General features: G+C 59.2%; 1 long non-coding RNA gene across 1 annotated transcript; it reads left to right on the top strand.

Moving 5' to 3' along the window:
* The first annotated feature begins 202 nt into the window (after positions 1-202).
* On the top strand, positions 203-9937 carry LOC142819565 (uncharacterized). The gene is made up of 3 exons (XR_012897464.2): positions 203-6666; positions 7859-8117; positions 8905-9937. It is a non-coding gene; the product is annotated as an uncharacterized LOC142819565 (long non-coding RNA).
* The last annotated feature ends 1827 nt before the right edge of the window (positions 9938-11764 follow it).

Genomic DNA, 11764 nt, shown 5'->3' with positions numbered 1-11764 from the left:
TCTCCTCCATGCTCTCAGACAGTAACTAACTAACCCTCTTCCAGCCCTGCCCCCCAGCCAGGGCAGCATCCACCTTCCTTTGTTTCTCCCCATGGGGGGTTGGAGTCACCTTTGCATAATAAGGTTTTCCCTGCTGGGTCTTGCTCCAGACAGCAGAGGTCACCACAGCCCAGCAAGTACCCCCACTACGTCACAGCGGGGCAGCCAGGTCAGGCTGTAACTCTAAAAATGAGTGGTCCTGTGGCACCGTAGAGGCTAACCCAAATCTAGAGAGAAGCATGAGCTTTTGTGGGCAAAACCCGCTTCATTCTAGATACATCTGTGTTAGACTCCGCGGTGCCACAGGACTGGGGATGCAGGCACTCAACACAAACTGTCCGTGGCCCATAAAACCCAGGCCTCCGACCGTGCCCCACCAAGGCAGGGTTTCGCATCCTCCTGGCCAGCCGGTGAGAAGTGCAGGAGGCAGATACGTATTTCCCTCCCGCTGACTTTTTGCGAAGATCGGTACTTTTCTAGCAGCGCTGTGCACAGAGCCTCCCGCCCCCGCACAAGGACAAGACGGGCCCCGGGGAGGGAAGGAAGCTGGGGTCCCGCTGACGAGCCCCTGCGACTCAGACGTGTGCTAAGCCGTGCCGGGCTGCTCATGGCGCCAGGGATCGGCTCTGCAAACTAGCGGCTCCACCTCGGCGCCTCGCTGGGCCCAATCAGCTGATCACACCGGCTGTTTCGTCCCGCCCACGGTGTGTCTCGGCCAGTGGCTTGTGCCAGGGTCCCCCGCCTCCATCCGTGACGGGCTGGTGCCAAACTGCCCAGGGCACTGGGTTTTGCAAAGTCCAAGCCCATCTGAAGACACCTACCCAAAGCCCTCCCCTGCCCACGTTCACCCTCTCTCCTAGCCCCCCGGCCTGGCCCTTCCACTAATTCTCATCCCCCCCCCGTCCCGCTGCTGTGAATGATAAACCCCTCCCGATCAAACCGCCCGTTGGCATGTGCAGGGGCCTTCCCCGGAACAACGCTGCAGGGAAGCGAAGCGCAGCTTCCCGAAACCCCGCCCGGGGACGGCTCCCCTTGTCCAAGCTCGCCTCCCGAGAACGGCCCTGCGAGCCACTGCCCCGGCCAGGCGTGGCCCCCACTCCGGCAGGCCTAAGCCCGGGCTGAGCCGCCAGCCGAGTGTGTGTGTAAGCCAGGGCTGTTAATGACTCAGACGCTGAGGGAAGCTGTGCAAGGCTAGCGCCTGTCTCGCGTGGGCGGTGACGCTGTTCTGCCTTTCCAGCGCCAAGCTGACGACTGTGGAGACAGCCCTGTGTCCGGGAGACACCGCATCGGAGGTGCTGTTCAGGGTGACCCGAGGGGGCCGGGGGGAGTTGCCCAGTGCAGACTGGCGGTGCGGGCCTGCCCTGATTCACGGCCTCCGGAGAAGCCAAGCTGCCCAGTCACTGCGGCAGGGCTCGAATCAAGCCAGACGGGCTGCTGGAGCAGAGCCCACGGGGAAGGTTCCCACAGGAGGCAGCCGAAGGGCGGTGGAGAAGGCTGGGATCCACCCTCCACAAGACAATTCTCCACCCTGCAGAGTCACAGAACCCTCGCACACGAGAACTGGAAGGGACCTCGCGAGGTCATCAAGGCCAGTCCTTGCCCTCCCGGCAGGACCCAGTACTGTCTAGACCAGGGGTTCCCAATCTCTTTCGGTCCCTGTACCCCCTTGGCTTTTAGTAAACCTTCCCTCTAGTCAGTATGAAAGGAAATAAATTCTAGACTCTAGAATCCACAACTTTTTTCACTCACTCAAAGTTCTCCTATTCCAAGGAGAACTTTTGGAATATTTCAATTAGGATAATCTAATTATTTACCAAATATTTCCTGTACCCCCTTGACAAGCCTCTCGTACCCCCTGGGTGTATGCGTACCCCAGGTTGGGAACCCCTGGTCTGGCCCATCCCTGGCAGGCGTCTGTCCAACCTGCTCTTCAATATCCCCAGGGATGGAGATTCCACAATCTCCCTGGGCAATTTATTCCAGTGTTTCACCCCCGACAGGCAGGAAGTTTTTCCTAATGTCCAACCTGAACCTCCCTGGCTGCAGTTTCAGCCCCTTGCTTCTTGTCCTGTCCTCAGAGGCCAAGGGGAACAATTTTCCCTCCTCCTCCCTGTGACACCCTTTTAGATCCTTGAAAACGCTCTCGTGTCCCCTCTCCGTCTGCTCCTTTCCAAACTCAACAAGCCCCGTCCTTTGGCCTCCCTCCCAGCTCATGTTCTCTCGACCTTTCACCATTCTGGATGCTCCTAGTGGCAAGTCCTAGCGGCTTGTCCCTCCCCCCACTCCCGGCTGCTCAGGCAGAGACTTTATTGGGCTTCTTTTATCTTTGCAAATGCTGCATCCACCAGGACACTCACCAGCAGCCAGCTCAGCGGACGCCACTCGCGCTCTCATATTGATTGGCTCCGCTCTCGGCGGCCCCCTCCTCGGATGCCCGGCAGCACTCGCAGCCAGCCCGGCACCGGCCACGTTGCACTAGGGACGTCAAACCCCAGCTTGGCGGTTCACCGTGTGCCCAGCTGAAAGGTGGCAGGCGGGGGGCCGCGCCAGCCCACCGCTTAACCAGCTAACCTGTCACGTCCCTACCTGGCATTGCGCCAAAACCCCGCCCGTACGAACATCCCTCCATCACCACGCCCAGCAGCCGGTTCTTGGCTTTTGGCAGAACCCCCCAGCCTGCTGGTGAAATCTGAGGAAGGCTGGGGTCACCAAATGAAATCAGTAGGTAGCAGGTTTAAAACAAACAAAAGGAAGTTTTTCTTCACACAGCACACAGTCAACCTGTGGAACTCCTCGCCAGAGGATGTGGTAAAGGCCAGGACTTTAACAGGGTTCAGAGAAGAGCTGGTGAAATTCATGGAGGTTCGGTCCATCCATGGCTCTTAGCCAGGCTGCGGAGGATGGTGTTCCTAGCCTCAGTTTGTCTGGAAATGGGTGACAGGAGAGGGATCACACAATGATTCTTCTGTTCTTAGCCTAGTCCCACCCATAGGTCGGCCCCCCAGCACCCCAGTTCCCTGCCCTAGGTCACAACTGCCTCCTTCACCCAGACTCCAGTCTCCGTCCTGCATCCCAATCCCTTCCCCCAAACTGCCTTCTGCACCCAACATCCACCCCAGATCCCACATCTCCTCCATTAACACCCCGGAAGAATGCGGCCCTCGACTGCTTTCAAACCTTGGGAGCGCCCCCCCCCAGAAAGCATTGCCCACCCCTGCGTTAGCAGCAACACGGACACGCAGGCACAGGAGCTGTGGAGACTTTCCACTTTGGGCCTCTGCTCCGAACGGGCCCCAAGGGAAGGCGACACGCCCTGTGTAAGGAAGGAGACATCAGGCCAGTCTGTGGCAAACCCCTGGCTGCTCCGGAGGCTGAAAGAGCCTCTGGGGAGCTGACCCCCCGGGGCAAACCCAGCGGCGGCTGGCGGCAGGGCGGGCGAGGCGTTTGTACCCTGAGACGTGGTGGCTGTTAACGTGGCACTGGCCTGCAGGGCTCCGTTCGTGCAGGCTGTCGGGATAGCGAGGAGGCCCACGGCAAAGCAAACCCAGTGCCCCGTCCTGAGAACAGGCTGTCCTCGGGAGCAGGGCCCGGGGCTGGGCTCCATCGACACCGCGGACGCTGGAGTTGCCCGAAACGGCGATTCCCCATCTTTTGAGCAAGCCCGTTATCTCGAAATCCGACGGGCTCGCTATTCCCACGCCCCTGGGATCCTCGCGGCAGACGAGGGGGGAAGGGAGGCTTCGGAATCGCGCTCTACTTCGCAGCGCGCTCGGCGCAAGCGGACGACTTGCCCCGCTCGCGGTGCAGACGCTCCCGCGGCAGTCGGGCACGAAGCTCCATGCCAGCGCCGGGCTCGGCACGGGAGGGGCTGCGCTGCCGTTCTGCGGAGAAAAGGGGGCCCCTTGCGCCGGGATCGCCTCGCTCAGAAGCTTCCTGAGCAAATGCTGCCACCGTGTGGGCTCCGGAGCGCGCTCTGCGGCCGCGCAGGGGAGCAGGAACCGGCGCGCCAGGGCCCAGGAGGAAGGCTACACATGGGCAGCACAAACCAGCCCCCGATTCCCGCCCTGCAGAGACCCCTGCCCCCCGCGGCCAGATGCACTGGCTGCATCTCAGCAGGTACCACGGAGCAGGAAAGGAAACACGTCGTCTTCCCAGCTCACGCCACGTCCCCCGGGCCGGGTGGGCCTCCCTGTCCGCCCCGCGGTTCCCCTGGCCACGGGAGGGTGTCGGAGTGGTATCTCCCACCCCGGTTGGCGTTTGGATGGCGCCCCCGCTGAGCGATGGTAGAACCCTCCGCCCCATGAATCAGCGAGGGGACGTCGGCCCAGCAACGTCGTTTCGAGATAACTCCACGTCTACGCAGCCGGCAGGGATTTCGGCAGCGTGTCGAGCCGGAGGGCGTCCTCCTCCGACCCCCGCAGCCCTCGTGGGACGAGGAGTCGGGAGAGCCGGGGGGAGAGGGCTCGCTTTCCAATTCCGGGCGGTGTGGACGCTCCCCATTTCGAAAGACGCGCCGCAATGGACGTAGCTCAATTGGCGTCGCTTATTTCCAGCGGAGCCCTGCTGTGTAGACGCGCCCTTACTGAACACCGGCCCCGGCCAGCTCCCGATCACCAGGGTCAATGCGTTTGGCCAGCCCGTTCCCAGCCAGCAAGGCGGGAGAGCCGCTACCGCGCCGGGCAGGGCACTACGGTTTCTTTTCAAATGAAGGAGAGAGAGAAAACGGAAGCTGGTAAAGACGAGGCTTTGGCAACTTGCAACCTGCAGGGCTGTTCCCCGCACAGATTTCTCTGCCCTCCCACACTGTAGGGACACACGCCTTTACCCGGTTCCTAGTGCTCAAGGTGCAACCCTGTGAATGTACACACCCACCCGTACCCAGTTCCTAGGGCTCAGGGCAGAACTTCCTGCAGATCGGCAGGATCTTACGCCTGAGCCCTAGGAATTGGGTGCAGGTGTGTGTCCCTGAAGTGTGGGAGGGATAGAGAGACTCGTGCAGGTAACAAATTTTGTGACTCCAGGCAGGGCCGGACTAAGGGGTGGGTGAGCCAGGCAGCTGCCCGGGGCGCCAACCGATGGGGGGTGCCTGACTGCCGCAGCGCCGGCCCCCCCCATCCCCGCAGTGCCCGCCAGCAGTGCCCTTCCCCCCATGGCCGCAGGGCCCAAATTCCAAAATGGCTCGGGCCAGCCCTGACTCCAGGTTTTACACCTAATGGCTGCTGCTCTTCAGTCTGGCGGCAGAGGGAGGCTTTCGGCCTTCCCCTTTTGGTTACAGGCCTGCCACTACGGCTACAGACAAACCAGATTGTTACAGGGCCCTGAGTCACATGCCTAGTGGTGTCTGGAATCCGCCCGCGTGTCAGGCCAGAGGACGAGCGAACGCCCACTGATTAGCAGATACTTGCTGCCGGTACGTGTGTACGTCGCACAATGGTCCATAGCCCCATTGCTCCTATCACCCATTACATCCAGGCGAACCATTGCATTCCTGCACCTCGCCCCCACTTCCGGGTCTTGTAGCTCTACCCCAGGCTATTCGGCGCCTGTCTCTGACCCCCAGCCCGTCACATCATCACACGAGAACTTGAGCTTGTATTCGTTACGCCTGGGAAGAGAAACCCAGGGGCTGTGTCTACACTGGCAGGAATTTCCAGAACTGCTTAAACTGGAATACTATTCCGTTTTCAGTTTTTCCAGAAAAGGAGCGTCTACATTGGCAGGCTGCTTTTCCGGAAAAGCCCTTTTTCCGGAAAAGCGTCTGTGGCCAATGTAAACGCACTTTTCCGGAAAAGAGCCCTGATCGCCATTTTCGCGATCGGGGCTTTTTTCCGGAAAAGACTACTGGGCTGTCTACACTGGCCCTTTTCCGGAACAGTGTTCTGGAATAAGGACTTATGCCCGAGCGGGAGCAGAATAGTTTTTCCGGAATAGCGGCTGATTTTGTACAGTAGAGCGTCATTGCTTTTCCAGAAATTCAAGGGGCCAGTGTAGACAGCTCGCAGCTTATTCCGGAAAAGCGGCTGATTTTCCGGAATAAGTGGCCCAGTGTAGACACAGCCAGGGTGTTATACCCAGAGCACAAGGCCCAAGTGCTGCAGACACCAATGCCCCTACTTGGCTTTCCTGCTCTGGATGGTCCCAAATGAAGCCACCGGCGCTAGCCCTGGTAGCAGAGAACCTGTATGACTTTGCGGCCTCGGGGCGTAAATGTGCACAGAAGAGCTGTGAAGGTGACACAGTGATGGGGTTGTTGCATGTGCATTGCTAGCTGGTAGGGTGGGCGTACCCCAAGCTGAAGCAGGTGGGGTTAAAACCCTGCGGGTGGAGGAAGTCCCGCCCCTTCGCCCAAACTGGGCATGCTCCAAATGCTGGGGCAGCATAAAAGGCAGGAGAGCTGCTCAGTTGGGGCTGGCCACTGAAGGGGAAGGATCTCCAGCTAGAGCTGTACCTGTTGGTGATCCAGACAGTGGGCACCAGAGACCCAGGAGACTGCCGTGAGTGACCAGCACCAGAGGAGCCCCTGGGAGTACCAGCTGCCTGGGATCCAGGGACCATGTGGAATGCCACCCTGCCAGCACTGGTAGCAAGTGACCCTGGGAGGGTGTTGGAGTGGTATCTCCCACCCAGGTGAGCCTGGTGTGTTTTGCTTTGGAGCCCCCACTGAACGAGTGGTAGAACCCTCTGCCACTCAGATGCTATGTCTACACTCGTGGCTTCTTGTGTGAGAAATATGCAAATGAGGCTAAGCATGGAATATTGCTGAGCCTCATTTGCATGCCTAATGAGCTGCCATTTTCTGCAGAAGAGGCCCTTGTGCCAGAAGCAGCTGTCTACACGGCCCCCTCTTGTGCAAGAAAACCCCTCTTGTGCAAGAAAACCCCTCTTGTGCAAGAAAACCCCTCTTGTGCAAGAAAACCCCTCTTGTGCAATGCCGTTATTCCTGAAAATACTCAGCGTAGCGGCATTGTGCAAGGGGGTTTTCTTGCGCAAGAAGGGGCCGTGTAGACAGCTCCTGGCGCAAGCGCCTCTTCTGTAAAAATGGTGGCTCATTAGGTATGCAAATGAGGCTCGGTGATAGTCCATGCTTAGCTTCATTTGCATATTTCTCACGCAAGAAGCTGTGAGTGTGGACATATCCCGAGTGCCCTGGATTGGGACCAGGTGGAGGAAAGTGGGCCCATGTCCCCCTACCAGGGCTGCCACCCCTGCCCCCATTAGGCAAGGCTGCCCTGAGACAAGGGCTAACGTTATTGACTCTAACCATTAAGATAACTACCCTAGACCAAGGGTTGCTGTTTACAGCCTAAAAGAGCCTGCCGAGGACCCTGCAGTGGGCCAGGTGGCGCCTGCCCCGCCGGATCCCCTCCCCCAGGGATGGGGTGTGCGTGCGCTGCAACACTGGGCTTGTTGCAGTCAACCCAAGGACACCTTTATGGTTTGCCCAGAGGGGGCTGACGGCAATTTACCAGGAATCCCCAAACAGCAGGGGAGCTGGCAGCCTCTGCAGGCCCTGGGCAAGGTGTGTGTGGGAGAGGGGCCAGGAAAGGGCAGGGCCGGGCCAGGCCAACTCCATGCCACCCAGACCGTGGCATGCACACACCCCTCCGCCTCCAGCACCATCTGGAGGGCACAGAGCAGCACCCCCAGGCAACCTGCAGAGCTGCCCCGAGCAGGCCCCGTGGTGCTCCAGCAGCGATTTAAAGGGCCCGGAGCCCCTGGCCCCTCAAACAGGCTACCGGCTCTCGTTGGACTGGGACCTACGCCGTGAGCTTGGGGACACTCACCGGGAGCCCTAGTGCAGTTCTCTCTCCACCACCAGGGAAGCGTGTCCTTCCCTAGGCTCCCGCCATGCAGCGGGCTCGTCACGCTGGATTCCTGAACTCTGGAGCAAAGCCAGCGAGGGGACCAGCCACAGAGACCCTCGTCGTGTGCCGCTTCTGCCAGCCAGTCCTGGCCATGCGCCCCAACAGCCAGAGAACAGGGTGTGACCTTCGGGTAGCGACCCCACTCTCCGCAGGACGACCCCTTCCGCCTCTCCCGCTGCATTCCCAGCAGGGATTCAGCTCCCCTGCCAGATGGTAAGTGACATGCGACTAGTTACAGGAAAGAGAACGCACCAGACAGGAGCAATCTGTTCCCTGCCACGAGTCTGCCTGCTAATATAGTTAAGGGGGGGTTCACCTTGTCAGCTGGAGAACCTGCAGTAATGGAGGGATGAAGCTGATTTTTAACCAGGATGGACGAGTCTGTCAGACTCCTAGATTTTAAGGTCAGAAGGGACCATTCTGATCATCTAGTCTGACCCCCTGCACAGTGCAGGCCACAGAATCTCACCCACCCCTCCTAGAATAATCCTCTTGCCTATATCTCAGATATTGAAGTCCTCAAATGATAGTTTAAAGACCTCAAGCTGCAGAGAATCCTCCAGCAAGTGACCCGTACCCCATGCTACAGAGGAAGGCGAAAAACCTCCAGGGCCTCTGCCAATCTACCCTGGAGGAAAATTCCTTCCTGACCCCAAATATGGCGATCAGCTAAACCCTGAGCATGTGGGCAAGACTCACCAGCCAGACACCCATGTCTTCATGTCCCTGGAAAGTGACACAGGAGGGGGGGGCTGCTTTTTTTTGTTTTCCAAACAAATTTTGAAATCCTCACTACTGTCAGTGCAGAGGGGGAACCTAGATGGCGGGAAGTTTGCTAGCAGCTTCCTTTGGAATTCTTTGTTGCCACTAACCGAGCAGCTTTTGCCCTCGCTGAAGTGGGGGCGGGGGAGGCATTACAGCTCTGGTAGTCCTATGCCAGACCAGTTCAAGGGAGAACCCTCCTTTGCTGTCAGTAATTATTACTTTTGCCTGTTCCCAGACTGACTGTCACACAACCCTGCCAGCACGGATATTGCCCTGGGCTCCCTTCTGTAGCAGACAACTGGCTGGAAGTTAAAAGCAGCTGGGTATGGACAAAACTTTAGTCTTGCTTCTCTCCCTACAGAGGAGTAAGGCAGGTCAGACCCAGCTGCCATTTTCCTTGGGACTGCCCTTCAATATTAGGATTCACTCAGTTCAGCAGTAAATAAAATATTCATGATGCTGCATTCTTCTAAAGCAGCCTTGTAGGCACCGTGTGCGATCGAAGAGAAGAGCGTGTGCTACTCACAAGTGAAACGGCCCCTCGCCGAGGAGCCCGGTTTGCACCCTAATGGATGACACCGCTAAGTAAAACACAAGCAGTGTCTGAACGACTCTATTTGCAGGAGAGCTGTCGCTCAGGAAAATTGAGCAGTCCTGTTGCCCTCTTCAAAAAACACTCAAGAGCTGACCCAGTTTTCCAGCCGTGTGCTATCGCTCTCGGGAAAGCTGGCTCCCGCAGGGGCTGAGCCTGAGAGCATCCACTCAAATAGCTGGGCCTGTATCTCTAGTTAATAGGTGAACCTGGCATCCTGGCCTTGCTCCACGGCTGCCGTCCCCAGTGCGATCCCTCAGGCTGAGTACAGGGCCAGACTGAGGCCTGCCTACACTTCCCCTAGCTCACTCATTGCACTTTGATTGAAACATGATGACAGAATGTGCTTGGTGTGAGACGTTGAGAGCGCTTTATGGGCAGCCCCTGATGTAGGCAAGGGAAGGCATTGACTTCTCAAAACTGCCCGTGTTCCCACCACCCAGGTCTCCAGCTGCCTGGCTCTCTGGCCGCCGGGAGGGCTGGGGTCATGGTGCGGCTGCCTGATTCTTGGGGTGCCCAGGAAAGCTGGGTCCGTGGCATAGCTATTCAGCCCTCTGGCCAGCGAGGAAGGATGTTGCTGCGGCATGGCTGTCAAGATCTCCAGCTGCCAGGCATACCGGAGGGCTGGGAAGGGTGGGACTGTGCCACTTGCTCGGACGGGTGAGACTAAGGGTTTTGGAGATGGGCTGGGCCACTACAGGGGGGCCCAGCATGGCTGGGGGTGGGGGGAAGGGGAGTGTGGCGGAAGGCATGGGACTGGGGCTTGCCTTATCTATGGGCTGAATGCCCAGCTGGGAATCATGCTTCTCTGAACCACATGGCTGGTTCATGAGGAGAGGCCGGTCCCCCTGTCCTCCATGAAGACACTTATTCATCCCATCTACCCCTGGAAAGTCAAAGGTCCGGTGTGTGCTGCTGAACACGGGAAGGAGGAGTCGGTCTCACAGCAGAGCAAGGGTAGGCAGAGAGGCACATCCAGAAATGGAGGATCTGTGGCAGCTCAGGGAAGAGAGGTTAGTCAGAAGTATCATTTAAAATGAGGTTTGGGGAGAACAGGCTGCAACACTTTCCACCTCAGTAAAGGGGACCTCGATAAAGGAGACCTCCAGATTACAGAGGGCAGGCCCAGAGAAGATGTAAGTTCCAGTTGTGCAGAACTCTGGATCAGCAGCAGGAAAGCACGTAGCAGCTAATTACAAAAATAGTCTGTCCATAGATTTCCTCGTAGGCCACAGCCCCATCACGGCCAGCTGGCCTGACCTAGTACATCACGCAGAAGGCCAGAAAAGTCCGTTGTATAGGCATATTTGCCTAGGCCAGATATGGGTAACATTCCTCATACTAAGGATGTTAAATTTAGACGAATTGAAAAGCCAATATAATTTGCATTGACTATTCAATTGGTGGATAAGGGCACCGCTGCCGTTGAAATAGACCAAAGGCTCTTGCTGCCTTTCAAAGGCAGAGGTGCCGCATGGCCAGTGGGGGGCTGCTTGAGTCCCCTGCTCGCCCCCTACTCCCTCGGTGCTTCTGCTTTTAAAATGTCCTTGCTACATTTCAAAAGGCAGAAGTGCAGCCAGTTCCCTACTGCCCCCATCCCCAGTGGAGATGGTGCTGGGGGGAACGAGCAACTGACAGCAGGGGAGGGACTACACCCGTCCATCAAATGAGGGGTGACTCATGAAGTAGGTGAAAAAGGGGGGGGGGCTCCCTGGAAATCCTGGGAGGAGAGCCCTGAGGGGAAGGGGATGTTGGGGAGGGGTCTGATTCCAGAGGAGGTTGTCCCTGAGGGGCAATGGCAGGGGTCTGTTCCCAAGGCGGGTGCTTGGGGCTCTGCTCCCAGTGAGGTCCCTGTGGAGGAGGTGAGCTCCAGGGGAGTCCCTGAGAAGAAGGGGACTCGGGGGGGGGTCTGTCTGGGGGGACTCCGAGGGGAAGGGGATATCTGGGCGGGACCTCAAAGGGAAAGAGGCTGGGGGGTCTGCCTGCAGGGATGGGGGGGCCCAGGGGGGAAGGGGAGGGGGCGGGGGGGCTGCCTGGGGGGATCCCAGGGGAAGGGGGCTGGGGGGGCTGCCTGGAAAGGATCCCAGGGAAAGGGGCTGGGGGGCTGCCTAGGGGGATCCCAGGGATAGGGGGGGCTGGGGGGGCTGCCTGGGGGGATCCCAGGGGAAGGGGGGGTCGGGGGGGCTGCCTGGGGGGATCCCAGGGGAAGGGGGGGTCGGGGGGGCTGCCTAGGGGGATCCCAGGGGAAGGGGGGGGGGTCGGGGGGGCTGCCTGGGGGGATCCCAGGGGAAGGGGGGGGGGTCGGGGGGGCTGCCTGGGGGATCCCAGGGGAAGGGGGGGTCGGGGGGGCTGCCTGGGGGGATCCCAGGGGAAGGGGGGCGGGGGGGCTGCCTGGGGGGATCCCAGGGGAAGGGGGGTCGGGGGTGGGGCTGCCTGGGGGGATCCCAGGGGAAGGGGGGGTCGGGGGGGCTGCCTGGGGGGATCCCAGGGGAAGGGGGGTCGG

This window comes from Pelodiscus sinensis, chromosome 22, assembly GCF_052426305.1.
Source record: "Pelodiscus sinensis isolate ZL-2025 chromosome 22, ASM5242630v1, whole genome shotgun sequence".
NCBI lineage: Eukaryota > Metazoa > Chordata > Testudines > Trionychidae > Pelodiscus > Pelodiscus sinensis.
Note: the sequence above shows the minus strand (reverse complement) of the source record. Positions and strands in the feature narration are given on the sequence as shown.